This window comes from Phyllopteryx taeniolatus, chromosome 2, assembly GCF_024500385.1.
Source record: "Phyllopteryx taeniolatus isolate TA_2022b chromosome 2, UOR_Ptae_1.2, whole genome shotgun sequence".
Taxonomy (NCBI): domain Eukaryota; kingdom Metazoa; phylum Chordata; class Actinopteri; order Syngnathiformes; family Syngnathidae; genus Phyllopteryx; species Phyllopteryx taeniolatus.
This window is the reverse complement of record NC_084503.1, coordinates 26,719,017-26,741,821: the sequence shown is the minus strand read 5'-3', so window position 1 is coordinate 26,741,821 and position 22,805 is coordinate 26,719,017. Positions and strand designations below refer to the sequence as shown.

The 22,805-nt window shown below is 40.7% G+C and overlaps 1 long non-coding RNA gene across 1 annotated transcript in view; it reads left to right on the top strand.

Annotated features, from left to right (window-relative positions):
* LOC133474163 (uncharacterized) overlaps positions 1 to 22,805 on the top strand; it is a 171,012-nt gene that overhangs the window by 64,549 nt on the left and 83,658 nt on the right. Inside the window, exon 2 of the long non-coding RNA XR_009787377.1 lies at positions 15,166 to 15,273. This is a non-coding gene — a long non-coding RNA (uncharacterized LOC133474163). The remainder of the gene's footprint in view (positions 1 to 15,165; positions 15,274 to 22,805) is intronic.

Here is a 22,805-nt window from a genome sequence, read left to right as displayed (position 1 = left end):
TCTCATCTGTCAACCTAGTCATCACCACCACTATCAGGGAGGCGCTCAGGGCTGATCCCTGATGCAGTCCCACCTCCACCCTAAACTCCTCTGTCACACCGACAGCACACCTCACCACAGTTCTGCTGCCCTCATTCATGTTCGATACTATTCTCACATACTTCTCTGCCACTCCAGACTTCCGCATGCAGTACCACAGTTCCTCTCTGGGTACTCTGTCATAGGCTTTCTCTAGATCCACAAATACTCAATGTAGCTCCTTTTGACCTTGTCTGTACTTCTCCATCAACACTCTCAAGGCAAATAATTCATCTGTGGTACTCTTCCTAGGCATGAAACCATATTGTTGCTTGCAAATACTCACATCTGTCCTGAGGCTAACCTCCACTACTCTTTCACATAACTTCATTGTGTCGGGTTGTTTCAGCAAATTAATTCCTTTATAGTTCCCACAGCTCTGCACATCACCCTTGTTCTTAAAAATGGGCAATGGCGTACTATTCCTCCATTCCTCAGGCATCTTCTCACATGCTAGAATTCTGTTGAACAAAGCTTTACAGCTACTTTTCCTCGATGCTTCCATACCTCCACAGGAATGTCATCAGGACCAACTGCCTTTCCATTTTTCATCCTCTTTAGTTTGTTTTTCTGGCTTCCCCCTTACTAATCAATGCCACTTCCTGGTCCCCACTACATTTGCCTCTTCTACTCTTCCCTCTCTCTCTCATTTTCTTCATTCATCAACTCCTCAAAGTATTCTTTCCATCTATCCAGCACACTACTGGCACCAGTCAACACGTTTCCATCTCTATCCTTAATCACCCTAACCTGCTGCACATCCTTCCCATCTCTATCCCTCTGTCTGGCCAACCTGTATAGATATTTTTCTCCTTCTTGAGTGTCAAACCTGGCATAAATGTCATCATATGCTTCTTGTTTGGCCTTTGCCACCTCTACCTTTCACCTACATCGCGTCTCCATGTATTCCTTTCTCCTCTCCTCAGTCTTCTCAGTGTCCCACTTCTTCTTAGCTAACATTTTTCCTTGTATGATTTCCTGTACTTTGAGGTTCCACCACCAAGTCTCCTTTTCTCCTTTCCTACCAGAAGATACACCAAGTGCTCTCCTAACTGTCTCTCTGATCACCTTGGCTGTAGTGGTCCAGTCTTTTGGAAGCTTCTCCTGTCTATCGAGAGCCTGTCTCACCTCTTATCGAAAAGCTGCACAACACATGGTTCTCTGCTCTGCCTTTGTCTTCTTAATCTTCCTCCCCACCACCAGAGTCATCTTACACACCACCATCCTATGCTGCCTAGCCACACTCTCCCCTACAACTACTTTACAGTCAGTAACCTCCTTCAGATTACATCGTCTGCACAAGATGTAATCCACCAACGTGCTTCTACCTCCGCTCTTGTAGGTCACCCTATGTTCCCTCTTCTTCTGGAAGAAAGTGTTCACTAGCGCCATTTCCATCCTTTTTGCAAAGTCTATCACTATCTGTCCCTTGAGGTTCCTTTCCTGGATGCCGAACTTACTATCAGGGTTATCCTGTAAATCTACTGATATTCTCAATTTCGCATGCACCAACCAAAAGGAGACAGGAGATCACACCAAACACAACCTGAGCCAGTACTTAATATTTTGTGGCAAAACGAGAAGCAGTCGCTCGCTCAGCGATCTGAAATCTTCTAACGTCTGCCTCCCTGTGCCCTTTTTATTCAAGCTTGAGTAGGTGGTATCACATTCCATGACCTTTTAAGGACTTGGTTGTTGTTATCAAGATGTGGTCAGTGTCTAGAGGTGTGGGGGTTTGTGCCTTGTGGAATGTGCATTGTAGTACTTTTCCAAACTGCTCTTGTTTCCAGTGAACAAGGGTGCTATCATCTTAATGCAGTTACAGCAACAATGTGTTTTTATGTGATAATATATACAATTTTTCCATCACTTACCCATCACTTCTTCATCACCCCATTTTCTTTCACCAACATGTCCATTACAATATGCACCATGCATGACTCTCTCTGTCTGGGATGCCGAGAAGTACTTCGTCGAGCTCCTTCCAGAATTTCTCACCTCCAGATCGCATCGTACATGTGGGGCATATCCACAAATCACATTATACATAACACCCTCAATTTCAAGTTTCAGCTTCATCAATTAATATGATACTCTTTTCATCTCCAAGACATTCTTAGCTAACTCTTCCTTTAAAATCACCCCTACTCCATTTCTCTTCCCATCTACACCATAGTAAAATAATTTGAAACCAGCCCCTAAACCTCTATCCTTTCTGCCTTTCCACCTGCTCTCTTAGATGGACAGACAATATGTCAACCTTTCTCCTAATCATCATGTCAACAAACTCCCAAGCTTTTCCTGTCGTAGTCTCAACACTCAAAGTCCCCACATTCAGTTTTAGGTTCTGTGCTTTCCTTTTCTCTTTCTGCAGAAGAACCCACTTTCCTTCGTGTCACTGTGGTACAGTAGCTGAATGTCCAGGCGCGCCCGTAGGTTAACGGCGCCAGTGGCGGACGTTGTTAACGCGGGCCACGACCGAGCCGGTCTGGAATTCTTTGGATGAACGCTCATATTTGTTTGGCAAAGTTTTAAGACCAATGCCCTTCCTGATCCAACCCTCTGCATTTATCCGGGTTTGGGATCGGCCTACAGTTTGCACTGGCTTGTGTCCCCATAGGGCTGTATTTCTTTTTTCTCCTGTGTAATCAAGAATTTTTTTTTAGTTCCAAACAGAGTACGATTAAAAATATGTAATATTTTTTAATGATAGGATTACCTTATTTTTTTCATAATTATTATATATTTTGTCAAAAATGTTGTATATTCAGATATTAAGATGCAATTAGTTGTATATTAATATTATTTAAAAGAATACATAAAAAATAGATATACAGTTTAATCAATAATAGAACATTTTATTGTAATAATAATAATAATAATATTTAATCAGAAAATTTAATTAACATAGCATATATTAATCCTGTATAAAATATACTACTACTGCTACTACTACTACCACACTACTATTGCTACTACTATTACTACTACTACTAATACTACCAATAATAATAATAATAATAATAATACATATTTTAATATGCTAATTAAGTTAATTATTAATAAACACATCTTAACCTGCTTATTTTCAATAATTAGCTAATTAAATAAAATAATCTTCAAATAATATATAGTCAAATAAAGTAAAATATAATAATAATAATAATTTTTTTGTAATCATTAATTAAATTAATAACACAAATATATAGGACAAAAATATATTATATATATATGTGTGTGTGTGTGTATATATATATAGAGAGAGAGAGAGAGAGAGAGAGAGAGAGAGAGAGAGAGAGAGAGAGAGAGAGAGAGAGAGAGAGAGAGTTGCAGTGTAGTGATTTGTAATGCATGTATATCTACTGTATTTGGTTTGTAGTACAAAATAATCATTGTGGCTTTTGACGCTGTAATTTGTTGTCTGTCCCCTCAGGGAAGTCGGTACCTCAAAGTCAATTGTGCATCTCTGCCGTGATGAATGATATTTTCACAGCAATGCAGCTTTACTATTTATTTTTCCTTTTCCATTCTTATTTCTCCCGATAGACTGAATAAGCCTCTCATTCCTGTATCGCACCACCACGCCATAAATGGACACCACCTGTTTGAAGGGTTAGTGCCATGTCGGGGTCAAGCAGGTCACCCCCTATTTGATTGGGCCATGCGCAAACTGGTCCGAGTACGCCGCCTGCCCTCTGCGGTCAAAAAAAAAAACAAAAAAAACTCTTCAGGAAGTGAGGTTCAGCCTTTACGGCCCAGGACATTTCCTACTACAGGAGTTAAGCACTCAGGACAGGAAACCATTTGCTGTGGCTGTAAGATCTCCTTAATGACTGTCTAACTAGAAACAGGCCGGCCTAATTTGGTGCCTGGAGCCAGCGCGGGCGGCTTTGCATCTCCGTGCTGTTGCCAAATTTACTAGCGCTTCCATAGGGAAGCTTTTGGAAACGGCGGCGGTAATGTTCACAAGGAAAACCTTTTGAGCGAAAGTGTGCTCAAGAGGCTGGATAACAGATAAAAGAAAATACTTTGACGGTCCAACAAACCCAACGAAAGATTGGAATCCATGTAGATCTCGTCAGACTCCACCATCACACTGATGATAACTTGAATTTCTTCTTGAAAAATCTAACTTTGCGACTTTCTTTTTAGATTTTTATATAATGTTATTCGCATAAGAGTATATTTGTTTTCATCAAATACATTACTCTAAAAATCCTTTGTAAAAATCTAAACTGGTAAATTGACATTTTCTTTCATGCAAATTCGTTTTTTCCCAAAAAATGCAACTTATTTTTGTAATTTCCTGACTTTATTCTCATAAAATTACAATTTTTTTTCCCGTAAAATTATGATTTATTCTTTTAAGATTATCAATTTATTCTTGTAAGATTATGGCTTTATTCTTGTAAAATAATGACTTTTTTTTTGTAAAACTATGATTTAATTTACATAAAATTATAACTTTATTCTCATAAGATTATGACTTTGTTGTCCTAACGTATTCCTGGAAAATTCTGACCAACTTTCATCTTGTAAAATTACGATTTAATGCTCTTAAAATTCTGACTTCGTCATACTAATATAGTGACTATTCTTGTAAGATTATGAATTATTTATTATTTTTAAAAAATGTGACTTTTTTCACAAAGAATTGTGATTTTATTCCCATAAGATTGTAACTGTTCCTGTAAAATTATGACTTTATTTTCATTGGATTATGACTTTTTATAGAATGATATACTTAGTGTCACAAAATTATGGTCATGCGGATAAACTGTGTACAAACTCCACACAGGAAGGCTGGAGCTGAGATTCAAACCCCGGAACTGTGAGGCAGACAGATGTGCTAACTACTAGTCACCGCGCTAACCTCCATAATGTTAAAATGTCCGGAATAGTCATAAAATGGACCTAGATTGTTTTCATTGGACTGACAATATGTATGTCATCTTGCCTGTACCCTGCAGCACCGTTTGTGTGTGTGTGTGTATATGTGTGCGTTCGTATTTGTGTGTACGGGGGTGGGAGGATGGGGGGTATAGTGGTGTTGGGTCATGGATTACAAGTGGGCACGCTACACCCCAATGTGGGTGTCCACGCACTGCCGCCGTGCACGCCGTGTCAGTGCTCCCTGCTGACTTGAGGAAATGAGCTGGGACCACCAGAGGTGCGTATAGGAGAGGAAAGGGGGGCGGGAGGCTTGTTCCAGTCAGTGCCTGACTCGGCCTCTTATGTGACCCCCGCCACCCCCCCCCCCCCACCTCCCCACAGTGCCACAGTGTCTGGACAAACTGACACACTTGGGTTTCCCTGCGACACCTCCCCTCCTCCTTTTTTTCCTCCTCGTCATCCCACTGTTGGATTTAAACAAATGCAGTCAAAGCCAATTATGGGAGAGTGAGAGCAGCATTGCTAATAGTAACTTTGTTCAGCTGCTTCCTGCTGTGACCAGGCCTCCGTGCAATGGGCCGCTTGATAACCACTCTGAAATACGATCCCGGTCGGTCAGTGATGGGTGCGGGGAGGGCAGTCGTCACCTTTTAACGGGCCTCTCACCTTCATGTGAAGAAGTGGTTGGGAGGGTAGGGGGTTGGGGTGGGGCGTGGCTGTACAGTTGCAGTGATGTGAGCTGGTTGGGACGCACACTCGGGTGGAATGCCCATTGGACACACCTGGCACATGCCTGATGGACTGGCAGTTCTTTGGGGCCAATTGTGATGCTGTTGTTTATATTTTCTTTCCTTTTTTCCAAGAGAACAGTCCACAATTTAGAGGAGGCGGCCCATTGTTCCATAATTAATTTAGACAGTGGATTGAACCAACCAGGATATACTATGACATTTTATTGCAAATATCTTCTCCACCAGAAGTTGCAACTAAAAAGTAGAATACTAGTTTTCTTCCTTTAGATGGTCAGAGGTCGTGTCCCGTCTGAGAAGAGAATCGCACATTGTGAGCTGAGATCAGCGCCAATCAACCTTTTTGGAAAAAAAACAATAAAGTTAATTTTAATATATTTTAAAATAGGTTTCTTACAGATAAAAATCCTAGCAGTGATACATGTGGACTTTTTAGAGGAGAGATTGCGGCATATTTTCATTCCTTAGTCATTGTTCTCCTTTAAACTAACTTTAAGCTAGCGCTAGCGTTGGCAAAGATGGTTGTTTGGGGCAGAATGTCTCTGTCATTTTGGGGTTAGTTGTCACATGTATTTTCATAATGAAGGAAAACTTTCTTTCTTTGTAATTCAGTTTAATCTTGACTTTTCAGTTTAAGCAAGATAAAACAGACCGAGAGCCACGGCCTCCGTGTCAGCATTTCTTAAGGACTTTAATCCAGTGCTTGTTGCGTAATATTTTATGTTAACGTTTGTTCAATGGTTATGTTCAACGTATTTTTTCAAGCCTAATGATAAACATTTTCTGTCACCGTCTTCAACGTTCACTTTCAAGTAAAATAAAGGAGAAGAGCAATAATTTCCCACATGTTTTACGAGTTGCAAAATCTAGTGTGACATCTTGCCCCATATAGTGAGACAAGTTACCCATGGTGGGGCAACCTGTCACATGTTCACACTCTCTATTAGATTACTTATAACTGCACTGAAACAACATATGAAAATGATGGGTTACAAATGTGTGATTGACCTGCAAAATTAAGCACTGCTGATATTAAAAAAATTATCGCGATAAACCAACCAACATGAGCAGTGGTCATTTTTCAACTTTCCTAATTTTAACACACATTGCAGCTTCAATAGTTTGACATCTTCAGCTTCATATGGGTAGTGGTGGTGGAGACGATATTTCATGAGAACACTGCTCAATGGGGAGCCGCTGGACACCGATGGCCCCCTTTTATCAGAGGAATACATTAAGATGTGACGTAGGGCAAAGGTAGAGGTGGCAAAGGCCAAACAAGAGGCAAATTATGACATGTAAGCCAGGTTGGACACTAAAGAAGGAGAAAAGGATCAATACAAGTTGCCCTGACAGAGGGACAGCGATGTGAAGAATGTGTAGCAGGTTAGGGTGATTAAGGATATAGATGGAAATGTGTTGGCTGGTGCCAGTAGTGTGCTGGACAGATGAAAACAATACTTTGAGGAGTTGATGAATGAGGAAAATGAGAGAAGAAAGAGTAGAAGAGGCAAGTGTAGTGGACCAGGAAGTGGCAATGATTAGTAAGGGGGAAGTTAGAAAGAAAGAAAGGCATTAAAGAGGATGGAAAATGGAAAGGCAGTGGGTCCTGATGACATTCCTGTGGCGGTATGGAAGCATCTAGGAGAGGTGGCTGTGGAATTTTTGACCAGCTTGTTCAACAGAATTCTAGCGGGTGAGAAGATGTCTGAGGAATGGAGGAAAAGTGTGCTGGTGCCCATTTTTAAGAACAAGGTTTGATGTGCAGAGCTGTGGGAACTCTAGAAGAATAAATTTGATAAGCCACACAAGGAAGTTATGGGAAAGAGTAGTGGAGGCTAGACTCAGGACAGAAATGAGTATTTGTGAGCAACAATGTGGTTGCATGCCTAGAAAGAGTACCATAGATGCGTTATTTGCCTTGAGGATGTTGATTGAAAAGTACAGAGAAGGTCAGAAGGAGCTACATTATGTCTTTGTGGATCTAGAGAAAGCCTATGACCGAGTACCCAGAGAGGAACTGTGGTACTGAATGCGGAAGACATGAGGGCAGTTGGTGTTCGAGAGGAGGATGCATGAGATAGGCTCACGTGGAAAAGGATGACACACTATGGGGAGCCCTAATGGGACAGCAAACTAGTAGAGAGTGAATCAGCAGTGTCTCTGCTGGTTTCGGTTCCATTTTGCCTCCAGTGCTTCAAGACATAATAAATCAATAGTTGCGCAAAATCCTGTTTAAAAACATTCCTATGGCCATCCTAACTATACAGCCATTATAAGTGTCCCCAAAAATTGATGTCTTCTTGTAACTACTGGAGAGTCACTGGAGACCGGAATGAATGCAAAGTGCGCTCCCCCACCTCCTGCTTAAAGACAAAAGGGTGTCCGTGTTGAGGTATTACTCTCTTTAACCTTCTATTTGTTCATGCCGAGTAGGCTGCGCTTGGGCAGTTTGCTCAGAGAATCGAACGTCCCCCCTCGTTACGCTGATAGCAAATCAGGGAGGGCAGCCTGGTGGCTCTTTGATAGGCAGCTAATTGTCCTCCAGACACTGGGAAGCCATATCTCCGAGCATCCACAGGTCCCCATCGCACTTATTCCCCCGCGTCGCCAATCAAGCACCAGACAGCGCTCTCCATTCGGCATTCGAGTGATTGAGGCCCAGGCGGGAAAGATGACAAACAATAAAGAGCAGGTCTTACCAGCTCGGCAAGACAATGGCGAACACTTACGGTGAGTGAGAGATACATTTTAATGCCTTCCCCTGTGCTTTTGTCACAGATAAAACAAAAACATGCCATGTACTACAAGCATAATGTGTGACAATGAACGGTTATACCATTACGACAGATTTAGCTGTCAAGTGGAGCACGACGAGGGTAATAATGAGGAATACCTAGGCTATGTCTAAGCAAGCGTCAGTCTTTAAAAGAAAATAATATTTATACTAACAGAACGCAAAACAAAATGTATTAAAACAAGAGTGCCCGCTATCTTGAACCGGCAGTTCCGCGATGGTGCCGCGCCTCCCCTCCATTAATTTCTATTGAGACTTTTGGGCATGAGCACACGCAAAAAAAATCATGACTCGCTGAATTTTAACAAACAATGGCTGCCAAAAACTAAAATGGCTTCCTGTACAATTTTGGCCGTGAGTCATTTGGCTGTGTCCAAAATCACTCACTAACCACTATATAGTGGTTACGCCATTTTGGTCTGCGAATGCTTGGTGATCAAATTCATTGCCCTATATAGTGCACTCAAAATTTCCCACAAAGCACAGCAATAAGTAGTGACCAACCGATATTCACTCACCGAGTCTACCACTATTATGCATTGCGTCTTCAGAGAAGAAGTAGTAGAAGAATGGCGGGACGAGATGCATCACAGACAGATGGAGTGAATCTTTTGTACTTTTCAACAAAGAAAAAAAACATGACACATTCGTTTACAAAATCCTCTTTTAATAATCTGCAGCAATCTTTTTTTTTTAACCAACCGCAACAGCCTACTTTCTTGTTGTGCGACAGCTGTGATGTCATTAATGGAGCGCCATGTAGTGTCCAAAAGCTGTTATGAATAAGATCACTATATACTAGTCCACTATACAGTGAAACTACATGGGGACTAGGGAGCAGTGAGTGAGTGAATGATTTCGGACACAGCACTTTTTTGTGCATCCTGTGATGTCCACTCAATTTCATGTGGATCGTAGAAACCAGTATTGGGAGCTTTTTTTTTTTTTTTTCTACTGAGTGAGGTGGACACCTATAATACATACATTTTCACGAGGATACATATGATTTTCAAAACAGGTGAGATTTTAAGCAGGTTGAGGTCCGCCCAATTGGGATTGGCTATTAATTTGCCAGAAAAATAAGATTGTCTTTGTGACAATGGTTTCCTCCAGGTTATAGCGCCACCTGTTGCTTTGGAATGCACTTGATAGCCTAGAAATGTGTGTTTACGTGTTGATATAGCACTTGTACATTCATAACGCAGATGTGGGGTGAAAATGGGGCAGCTCAAAGAAGAAGTAACACAGTCAGGCCCTATTATACGATACACTGAGGAAGCCTTTGTACATGCTGGGGCCAAACCTTAAGTGCCTCTTTATTTTGGCTCTCATTACAAATGCTAGATACCGCTGTGTGTGTATGCGTGCGTGGCTATGTGTGCGTGTGTGTGTGCAGCCTCAATGCAACACAGGAGCCCCACTGAGAAAGCTAATGTCGCTAAGCAAACAGCTCTCTCTCGCTCGTCAGGTGGGCATTTTGAAACCCACCCCGTGTCATAATGGTGGTCCCGATGAATGTGAACCCTCACCATTTTACATTCCCGTCAATCTTGATTACAATTATGGATATGAGGATGTTTTTATCAGATTAACGTGACACGCCAGCTGTTCAAGAGGCCTTTCATTAAGAGGGAACGTCCCTACTCCCTAATGTAAATAGGGGGGCTTTTTAGCGGATCTTATAAACTTGACCACACGCATTGAAGATCACCATAGACACATTTTGCAGTGCACCAACCGTCATTATCATGTGTCACTTTGCATGTCAAAATAAACATCAAGTGATTAATTTGAACTGATGTGTGGCACTACATGATGCACTACATCACTCATAAAAGTTAACAGTTGATGAATTCACACCGTACCAAAGTAGAGTGACATTCTTTTGTTTGCTACTGATAATGTAAAACTGTAAAATGTGCAACAAATAGTGTAAGGGTCTGTCATCTACACTATTTCTAGAAAAATGCCCCCCCACCCCCCAAAATACTAAAAAATCAAGTGTAAGGGTCTGTCATCTACACTTTCTAGAAAAATGCCCCCCCAAAATACTAAAATTCAACATAACGCACAGAGAAAATATGTTTGACCCCAGCTAAGTCAAGTTTATTTTATCAGACAGCAAAAATTAAAATCAATAGATTCCTTTCTCAGACTCACAGAAGCCTCCGAAAGTTTGAAGATGATCGTTAAGATGTGTGACTGCTCGAGTGGTGAAAAGAAACAAGATAAATACGGACTTGAGCTTGTAGCTTTGACTAATAGCATTCTTGCAGATCAAGATGTTGAAGATCAGTTGATATTTGTTAAGTGATGAAAAGAACATGTTACTGGTAGAGTGCTGAATAGAGACACACTAACTACTGAGTTGAGCGACTCTAAAGTAGAAATTGCATATGCTCTAAAACCAGTAACATTCTAATGCTAATAACCAGAGATCAGTTGTGGTTCGTTAAGTGATGAAATGCAGCTTGTACAACTGTTACAGGTGGATTCAGATGACAACCTCAGGAAGTTCAAAGATGTGCTGTGAATGACTGAATAGGATGTTGGTTTAACAAGTGACTGGTAGAGTTCCGCATAGAAACGAGAGCTCACCATAAGTATCCTTTCTTTAAAACCAACAACATTATTGCTTTTCCAGAGAATTCAACTGACCAGTTGACGCTTAAGGCCTCTTTATAATCCCGCGGCCGACAACGCCCGCATTGCATCACGTGACCGACGAATTGGCCCGCGTGGCCCCTCTGCGTAGCTTGACACGCACACGGCAATAATTGTTGCTGCGCGTGCTGGGATGACGTACTCAGCGTACCCCTCGGTTCTACATACCATCTACGCCGCTGCCTTCTCGATCGATTTTGCAGCATAATTAAATGTATCATCTGGTCATCTAGGTCCATTTGTTCTAGCAGACACTGTTCCACGGTCCCCATTGTTGTTGCTTTGTTCCTTGTTACTGAAAGGAAAGTAAAAACGGCTTCCGGAAGTGGCCCAAAAAATGCAGAGGAAACTCCACCCAATACCAGCCGTAGCGACACCCCCGACTTGGAGGTGAACTGCAGTACATTTTCACAACTGCGCGCGTGGGTTGCGCTCGAGTATAAAGGCAAACTACGCGCGGGACAGCCGAAGGGGACGTCAGCCCGTTCGCCATCCGCGCGAGTATAAAGAAGCCTTTACTATGACCATCGGAGCACAATTAACATCAGCTCAGTTATGGTGGTGTAACAAATGATTGCTAAAGGGTCAAATACAAATGTTTAACAGATACTAGAACATGGCTACCTCAAATGTCTTTGATACCATTTAAAACCAAGAGCATTCATGTTTAGAATATCTCTTAGAAAGCTGGAAGAAGTACCTGTAGAACTTGATATTGGTACCGCTCAAGAATCAAACTTTTTACGTACAGTATATCTTGGATATCCTGCACAATCAATGGAATTTTTCTTGATCATGGCATCAGAAAATGTAAAAATCTGTTTAATTTTGTAAGTAGCCGGAAAGAAGCATACTCATGTGACCTTGGCTTATATCCATCCATCAGCAATAATTCTGGGACGTTTTACAAAGATAAACAGAAAACTGTGCTGACAAATCACCAGGATATGAGTTTGTATTATTATTACTACTTTGTCATGTTTGGAATAACACAGCAGATGAATGACACTGTGTGTACTGTATGTCTTGCGTCTAGCCTTTCCACAAGGCCAGCTTTTTGTTATCTATTTTGGGGGGGATTCACAAACCATGCTAGCCCCTGCATATTGGTTGAAATGATGGATGTGTTTTCACGTTGATGCATAGCAGCTTTCATTGAACGTGGTCGCCCAGCATGTTAACCCCCCAGGTGCGTTTTGACACACGGGCCATGGACTATGACCTCATAGTCAATATACCTCTGCTATCATTGTTATTCCTGTCCATTGTTATGTTGAATCTAACATTGATAGCACTGATTTAAAATATGGTTTGCCACCTACATGCATCTTAGAGTATGGTGTGATGCATTACCTGAATTCCAATACACTTATACATAAATATATATATATATATATTTTTACCTTTAGTTGACAAAACTAACTAACTAAAAAAAAAAAAACACAAAATACCTGCCTAGATCTGGCCCAAAGTCAGCTGTCACAGACTCCAGTTTACCCACAGCTCTGAAGAGGACAAGCCCATGGATGGATGATTTAAAGATGATTAATATGACAAATACATTTAATTTTACAACTTCTGACCACTACTACTGAAATACAGTCGTATATATTTATAAATTATTCCTATAAGTAAAAAAAAAAATTATGTTTAGACCATAATTTGATACACCGTCGCCGCCATGTTTAGCGTGCGCAAGGATTCTGGGAATGATGACGTTGAATGGCTGTTGTAAAATTGTCACGTTACTGCTCTCTGTGGAGTTAAGCTAGCCACTTGCGAACAACTTTTATCCTCAGCGAAAGGAGTTCAAAATGCCATACTGCGCCGCTTTGGTATGCAATTTCCAATCAGGACGGAATGCAAAAAAAAGGAGGTAAGCAGTCATAGCTTTCCCAAAAAGATCAAGTTGAGGAAACGGTGGGAGGATGTGGCCGGAAGAGTTGAGCAGCCGAAAGATTCGCGGTTGTTCGAAGCCTTTGATCGCCCCCAGCTCATGAGAGAGCTCACCGGTGTGTCTGGGTATAAACGACGGCTCAAATCCAATGCAGTGCCGACTAGCTTTCCTCACAAGGAGCCTAAACGGCCGCGTGTGACAAGCGAAGGCCGAGCAAAAAGACGCGAAAGACAGGAGGCGCTGGCCGCTTACCTTGATGAGCTCACGTTAGCAGCAGCAGCTGTAGTAAACAAACCATCGCCACCGGACACTGAGTTAGCAGTGAAAAATAGTAAAATAGGTATTCATGTAACTTTACTCTCAGTTATCACTAAACACATTTATAACATCGGGCAAAACGAACAAGTACCATGAGAAGCGGCAGAAATGAAACTGAGCTCTTCACAACAGATACTCTCTTTCTCAGTCGGCATGGGCAAGCAGTAGCTACAAATACACCACTGAAAATGACCAACTCGCGTTTCTTCACACCTGTCATCTTCATCCTCATTTCTAGTTTCTTCCTCTACTACTGCTGCTACTGTGGCTACTGCTAAATACTGCGTGCGTCGGGCACATCCCCATTTGACGTCACTACCCATAATGCACTGCGACGAAAAAACAAGGGCGGTCTATGTTGAAATTACGATTTGTCAAAATCTGTAAATCTGGAAATGATTATCGAAAGTTGTATCTTATTGTTATGTTACTCAAGTCGAAAGAGATTATATATACCAAATATGTCTTTGCAATTGGAGTTCACTTTAAAAATGGATCTACGCTCAAGAACCTGCCAAGTCATGGGTGGAGAAACTATTATTTAAAGTAGCCTGACACACAAAGTAGTGTTTGTATGCAAGCCATTAAAAGGTCAATTTTCCTTAATATTTCCCCTAAAAGGAAAAAAAAAAAAAAACAGCATTTATCTATTTAGGACTCGAGCATCAGGCAGTTCAAATGCCCTCACAGAATCGCTGCTTATTATTTTCTCTTTCTGTGAATTAATCACCTCCTTGGGGATGGAAAATATAACCAAAAACTCACCGGTTTATACAAATCGTAAAATCTATGTATTTTTTTCTTATTTCAAAAAATGTACCCCTGACACCAGTTTAATTGACTGACACAAAATTTGGGTGAATAGGTCTTTCATAACAAGATGCACAAAAGAGTCCCAAGTACTCATGCCTGAAATTGAAAAGGAAGTTGGCCATTTTTCAGGTCATTTCAAGGCTCGTATTTTACCGAGCCCTTACTAGGGAATTCGTCCCAATGAGCCAGAAGCAGCTACAGTATCTGAGACAAATGGGCGACGAAAATTACCAAGCGTACGTACGCCATCTAATGTGGATGGTGCAGGGTGTCAACATTTGATGGTTCTTTCGAGGATTTGCCATGAAAAAGGGGGTGCGAGGGCCTGTTCATTGCTGCTCACTGATTTATTTATTTTTTTCATTGTGCTGTGGAATACGTCAAATTTTTTTCGGGTTACTTTTTTGTTTTTTTTGTTTTTTTGGTGAGGTCCAAAACCACCTTGGTGGTTTTCTCATGTGGGCTGTGTTTAATTTTATTTTTAAAAGTATACCATGGGCCAATAAAAAACTATCTGCTGGTCGCCAGTCTTTGGACACGCATGTTCTAAGCTTTTTTAAAACAACTGCATTCATTCAATAGATGCTAAAGTGGTGAGACATCCAATGAATTTTCAGGTCATCCATTATTCATCCAGTGACAGACAATGGCCCATTCAGAGCACAAAGGATGCAAATTAATAAGATTTTAGAGATACTTCGCGCAATTATCGATTCGGCTTATTGGTGTGATAGTTTATTGATTCCAGGCCAAATCTGAGGGTGGAGGAAGAAGGCTCATTTATTATCTCTTGTCAGCATCTAACCACATAAGATGGAAAAAAAAGAACCATCCTCTATTGATATTAACATCTGTTGACAGTGTTTTCCGCTGTGATGGGTTTAAATGCAGAGGTTACATTTTGTTCAATGCACATAAACACGTTCTTGACAATAAATACCGATGTTATTTTACAGAGGACACGACCAGAACTGTCACCTTTCTGCATGAAATGAAACCTTGCAGTGGACTACGACTTCCTCAACAAGCCTCCCACAGGATGGCTGGATCTAAATGTATAACAGGTATTATTTCAAAACTTATCACGACTTTAGCGTGTCATTTAGCTTTCCAGTGATCACTCAATCAAACCTTTTTTTGTATGGCACCCTTCATACTTAAAAAGCAACACAAAGTAATGGTGGTAATGATAATAAATGATAATGATTCATCCCACATCTCATGAAAACACTTTCAAAGGCTGCCAATTGCATGGTGGCACCATTACTTAGTGTTTAGATGAGAAAAAAATGAAAAATCCATGTTTTTACTATCTTTATGGGCACGTCGCAGTTCGCACTTGCTTTTATTGGACCAGAAAAGTAGTTCGACACCTAGTTGTCATGGTAACAAAAGCTGTACTTGTCATTGTTCCTGCAGTTGAGGAGGGCAGGGTGGGCAAATGAGCATCTCATTTGCGTGAGACCGGTCCGCCCCTCAAAACAAGCTACTTGCATAGAAACTTCTGCCGTAGTCTTGTTTGTAGGAGAAAAACATCGCCGACATCAGGGCTACGTTCCACCATGTCTCATAGCACCATAACATATGCGTTTTCCTCTCTGGTTTGGATTTCGTTCTTCGTTTGTTTGCTGTTGGGAGAAGCTTTAAGACAACTAGAGTACTACTCTCAGTGACACTAAACCCGTTAGGAATGATAATTACAATTTGAAACAGTACAACTAACAATCTGTAATTGTTTTCATGGTTTATCAGTGGACCGTTTTCATTCCTACTCATGAGTAGTTTTATAAAACAGTGGGTAATAATAGTCAGTTAACAATGCGAAGAAAACTGACAAAACTTTTTAAGTAATTGCATTCAGATAGTTGGGTCTCTTGACTGCTTAAAACCTTGTTGGGTGAAATTACACAACCAAGTAAGTACAGTACATATACTATTTATATTAAAAATTATTACAGTGGATTTAACGGAATAATGGATGGATGGATGGATGGATGGCTGTGACCCGGAAATACGTGTCCCCGGGCGCTTCAGCTGCCCCCTGCTCCAGTGTGTTCCACTAACGTGTATGTGTTCACTGTGATGGGTTAAATGCAGAGAACAAATTTTGTGTGCATGCATGCATGTTCATGACAAGAAAAGATGATTCTTCTTCTTCTTCTTTGGATTGAGTACCAGAGTCTCCAGACTTCTTTAATAACACCACAAAAAGTAACTACAAATGTTGCTCATCACCTTTTTTCCTAAAGATTCCCAAGAGCATTGGTAAAAGTTGCAAAATTCGAGAAATAGCTGCTGAGTTGGAAAACCAAAGTAGACTAACATTGCCACATGCCTTAGCTGTGCCCCCCCCCCCAGTTGTCAGGGTAATGAAAGCTGTATTCGCATGAGGGAGAACCGCCTCCCAAAACCAAGTGATTTGAACCAGAGTGTGAGAAGTGGATGTTAAATTTTCTGGAATTCTTTATCTTTATTTTAATGGAATAATATCACAATAATGTCTTTTTGGGAACTGTCTTGAACTATGAATACAATTGATAATAAGTCTCGTTCAAAACATTGTCTGTGCAATTAATGAAGGTTTTATGGTTGTGACAATGTGACCCTAGAAGACTTTGCACTATTTTGGAATGGAAAACATTGTTTTAAAATGGAAACAAGGTGGGAATCAACCAGCGTCAAGGTACAGTTGGAGAAATAGTTAATGACATACTGTACGTAGCTAGTGCATACTAGTGCTCAGAAGTCACTCAATTTGGCCGAGAACCACTGATTTGTTGTGTGACACTTGACAGGATAGTGATGATGAAACCTCAGTGCATCTCACTTGGCAAAGGACACAATTTCCTGTTTTTCAATTTGATTGTGTCCAGTAGAAGTTTTAACGAGGCAGTCGTAACATTTGATTAATATGCATATTCCGACAAGGAGTCTCTTGTTTTTATTGCAGTTTCTGTGATGGTTTTAAGACTTGAATTTTGACAAGGAACACAGCTTTTGCAGATGAAATGTATTTTTTCTACCAAAACAAATGTGTCAGCATGACTCTAAATCATCTTTACATTGAATTAATTTCTTCTTATTTGATGGTTTCATGCAGAACAATTCAACAATACAGTGTTACAGCAAAATTGGAACGACCCCTAATGTTGTTCCAATGTTCCAAACAACAGAATCACACAAAAACGTGGTTGAACAATTATCAAACTAGCCAGCATTATTAGCAAGTAACATTCCAGAAAGTATGACCTCACTCACGAAAGCCCAGTGCGAGATACAGGCTCCCATTGATGTTGGCTCTCAGCATTAGCCGCAGGTTGACTGGCTATTTTCTGTACGAGTCATCAATGAGTGTTTTATTGTTTGAGTTTTCAACTAGAGCCCAGGTAGAGATACCTTAGCTTTCAGCTGATCAGCTGTTAACTTCCACCACTGTACTGTCAATAAAGATCCGGAATTTCTGCGTCATCTCGAGAAGCTAACCACCCTCCTTCCTCTGGCGTCAACCCCAGGGGGGCGTTTACCCGACAGGGTGTTTGGGCGGCGTCATAGGGCGTTACAGAAAGAGCACAAAACCTCACGTTAGTGAATTTATCGTAGTGTTTTATTGTGTTTACTCTTTAAAACTAAGCCCCCCGATAGAATGCTCAACTGCTGACGTTAACTGCCAGTGCTAGCTAATAAAGACTCCGCGTCGACTCATTCACACCGGTTTTGTGCTCCACTCCCACGTGAACACTGGTAAGTTTGTACACAGTGTCCCCCCAAGATGGCTTTTCTTATTCTTCTCCGTGGCCTGAAAGAAGTGATTTCTACTATTCAGAATTCAGCCTCTCTTTTTCCACTTCCTTTCCCGTCCTCTTTCTTTGACTGGCTTTGCCTCTTCTACACTTGTGTCTGCAGCTGTATTTTTAATCATGTGACGGATACAGAGAGAGCGAGACAGAGCGAGATGGGCATTTTCTTTCAGGGTGTTACATTCTTCCTCCTCCCCACTCCTCCTCCCGCCTGGCTCATGGATCACTGGTTAGCTTAGAAATACAGCCGCCACAAAAGCGGCAGCTGACATGTGGCGCTTAATGGCAATAATGGCCATTTTTTTAAGCCCAATCCATCACATTTAGTGGACATCTCCATTTTTTTCTGCCCATGAAAAGGTATAAATAATAATAACACTAATAAAAAAAAGAGAGGGAGAGGCGTGAAGAAAAGCCGCCTCTGCAAATATTTTAACAGCTTATTAAGATTTGGAGCGAGGCACAAAAGGAGCATCTGTGGCGTACAAAGCCCGGCGAGAGCAAGCACACACAGATGGTTCTTAAAAAATAAAACTGATACACTCTGTATCGAGGGTGTCTGACTATATATGTATGGCTTGTATTTCTACATTACAGCAGCCTTTCGCTAACTGTTTTTCAGCCATACACTAGCCTCCAAAATTATTGAAACAGTGAGCGCAATTCTTTTACTTTGCTGAAGACTAAGAAGATTTGGGTTTACCATTAACAAAAATAACATTTGGAAAGAGATCAACAATTCAGCTTTCATTTCCAATTACAGTATATTTATAAGTCAGAATATACTGCAGCAATGATGTTTGAAACTATATTTTTAATGTAAGCAAAAGCATTAGAACATTTGACTGATAAGTGAGCTTCAATTCCCAAGTGGTCTGCGATTGCATTCACTCTTCAGACAATAAACAGCCACACAGACTTTGGGTATTGCCAGTGAAGACTGCATTTATACGATTTAGAGGTGTGACTAACACACAAACAATAGCGTTGTGTGTTGGTGAAAAGCTAGCAATTGTTAATTTAAAAGATGATGGAGAATTATTCAAACAATAAATACCACTAAGCGTGTATACTCAGTTTAAGATTTGGGTTTTGCCCGTGAAGACTAGATTCATACAAGTTAGATCTGTAAGCAACACAAAAACCAGAGAGCGCTGTGTGGATGAAAAAAACGAATGATTGTGGAGCTTAGAGATGATGGGAAATGATTCAAACAATAAATAGCGCTAAATGTCTACACTCAATTTCACATTTGGGTTTTGCCTTTGAAGGCTACATTTATACGAGTTAGAGATGTAACCAGCATGAAATCCAGAGAGCTTTCTGTGGGTGAAAAACAAGCAATTGTAAAGTAAAATGACTCAGAGCCATTGCAATAAACTGGCAAGCAATTAAGCCCAAAAACAGGCAGTGTTAGATAGATAGATAGATAGATAGATAGATAGATAGATAGATAGATAGATAGATAGATAGATAGATAGATAGATAGATAGATAGATAGATAGATAGATAGATAGATACTGTATGTAACCTTCCTGCATAAGAAACTTTGCTGGCTTTTTAATGCACAAATTGATCGCCAACACTCCAGTTGAAGTTTAAAAAAAAAAAAAAAAGTCTAGAGAGGACAGAATGTTTTTTGTTTGTTTTTTTTTTCTTGGGCCACCCTATAAAATGTGCAATGAATACCTGAGTGTATTTATCTTTGCAAGCTTTAGAAATGTCGACGTCTCTGCGCCATCGCTTTTATGAGTCTGCACGATCTGCGAAGAGTTTCTTCGACACGCAAAAAGGGAAGGAGGAGGGTGAGGCATTTGAGAACGGAGGGGAGGTAGGGTGAATCACACAACGTTCCTAATTTGCTGCCTTTTCCTCGCCACAAATGCAACATCATAAACGTGAAAAAGATCCCTTTGCACGTTTTTTGCGTCCTTCAGTGTAATGAAGGTAAAACTGTAGTGGGAGTGAGCAGTGAACACGGCTTTTCACAAGGTAATATGGAAAACTTTACAGCTTTCATCCCTTTCCTAATCCTCACCTTCTTCTCTTTTATCTAGTTGACTTTTTAATGCCTTGCCAGTTCCTGGGAACGTCATCCTAATAAAAAGCTTAATTTTCCAGAGAATGTATACAGTATGAAAGATGGACTTTCTTCAATAATAGTTTTAACTTCGTCAACTACTCTCATACAAGGGTAAAAAAAAAAATGTTACCCCCCCCACCAATAACAATATGATCAAGCAATGACACTTTTAATCTAGAGAGTAGGATAAAACTTGTCACAGATGCATCTCCTTTTTGTTTGATAATAAAGGTTATTGTCATACAAGTGTAAAAGAGGTCAACCAAAGTAAAACATGAAAATGCTCAATTGCCTATGATATCAAGTAGGGCTACAAAAGTGTGACATACATTTCCATGAGAATTTAAATTGGGGACTTTTGGAAATATTCAACATTGGAAACTTTACATGATATTTATGGGAATTGAGTGTAATTTAATGGAAATATAGCATACAAGCACAAATACAATATTGTTTAGTCATAAGCAGACATCCATGCAAATTGCTCTTGCCCACATGTGAGGGCATTACAGTTTCTTACGGTAATTGCTGTATTTTTATTTATTTTTTTACTTCACTCTAGCGGTGGTGTGGCCAAAGCTTGCTTGATCCTCAGATTTTGGCTCACAACACAAAGCAAAAAAAATCCACCAAGTGACGGCTCGTAATTCGAAAAACTTGTACATTACGCTACCACTGTACTTGCATGACATCTGGTTGTTTTTCCTCAGGTTTATGCTAAAATATATTTTACTCAACTATTTTTAAGTTTCTATTAAGAGCAAATTTTAAATTTCCATTCCTCTTTTATTTTCATAAATTCACGTTAATTCCCATGGAAAGTTTCCAGCACTGAAAATTCCCAGAATTTTGCAATCCCAATAACAACCAGGTAAAGCAACGGCTACTGTTACCAGTCGACCCCACCGCTTGAACTTAATTCTATCTAGTCTACATTTCATGTCTGCTATAATCTATCCATCGATTTTCTATACTGCTTATCCATGATAGGGTCGCGGGTGAGTCGGAGCGTCTCCCAGGTGACTTTGGGCAAGAGTCGTGGTACACGCTTGACTAGTCGTCAGCCAATCGCAGAGCTGTCTGCTATAATGCAAAATGAATAGCATGTCCAGTATGAAGTAGTATAAATCGTACAACAAGCTCAGTAGAACAACAAGTTTGTTCTCTTTAATCATTCCAGAATCTGAGACTGTCAGCTATGTTCTCCATTTCCTCTCAGAGTGACAAACAACATCCTTGGCTCAGGTAATAAAATCCATAAATGTAGCATGATTCACATCTAAATCATCATACGAATGTTTGTAGTCATGTGCGGGCATGTCGGGGTGGCGTCATAATTATGTGTTTTGATGACGCCAGCACAAAGAGTCATCTCAGTCGCGACGGGGGAGGGTCAGAACATGAGGAAGGGCTCTGACTAAGACTGCTGTGGGAGCTAAAACCATAATAATAATAATCATATTGTTATTTGCTTAGCTCTCTTGCGGTGGCAATCAAAACTGAGCATTATAGTCTTTTACAGACAGAAATACAGTATGTAATGAATCTCACAAGGTGTACCTATTATTCTGCAGGGAGTTTGTGTCTGTGAGTGTGTGTGTGCGTGTATGTGTGTGTGTGTGTGTGTGCGTGCGTGCATGCGTGTGTGTGTGTGCGTGCATGCGTGCGTGCGTGCATGTGTGTGTCTACATATCGCTGGAAACGGGCAAAAACCTCCCATGTCCAAATTTGGTCAATTGTATATATTTTCTCACAAATCGATCCCTTTGGTCAGTCCCCTTGTGGGTCTGTTATTTTTAAAAATGAATCAATTTTCAAAAATCAATCCATCCATTTTCTTTACCGCTTTTCCTCACTTGACTCGCAGGCTTGACCAATCTAAAGTGTTGCAAATGGCTTTCTCTCTTTGATGACGTAATATTAAAAGACATATGTTTCTTAATGTTACATATTGCACTAACAAGTAGATTTTATGTATTTTTTTGCTCAAGAAAATGAATCTGGCAGTCATTTCCAATAATATTAATCCACTTTGAAGCAATTGGTAAGTAATAAATAAAGCCCATATATATATATAAAAAATAATAAAAATAATATATATATATATAGGCGGCACGGTGGACGACTGGTTAGAGCGTCAGCCTCACAGTTCTGAGGACCCGGGTTCAATCCCTGGCCCCGCCTGTGTGGAGTTTGCATGTTCTCCCCGTGCCTGCATGGGTTTTCTCCGGGCACTCCGGTTTCCTCCCACATCCCAAAAACATGCACGTTAATTGAACACTCTGAATTGCCCGTAGGTGTGAATGTGAGTGCGAATGGTTGTTTGTTTGTATGTGCCCTGCGATTGGCTGGCAACCAGTTCAGGGTGTACCCCGCCTAATGCCCGATGATAGCTGGGATAGGTTCCAGCACGCCCGCAACCCTAGTGAGGAGAAGCGGCTCAGAAAATGGATGGATGGATGGATATATATATATATATATATATAGAGAGAGAGAGAGAGAGAGAGAGAGAGAGAGAGAGAGAGAGAGAGAGAGAGAGAGAGAGAGAGAGAGAGAGAGAGAGGTCGGCACGTTGGGCGACTGGTTAGCACAACTGCCTCACAGTTCTGGGGACCGGGATTCAAATACCGGTCCCGCCTGTGTGGAGTTTGCATGTTCTCCCCGTGCCTGCGTGGGTTTTCTCCGGGCACTCCGGTTTCCTCCCACATCCCAAAAG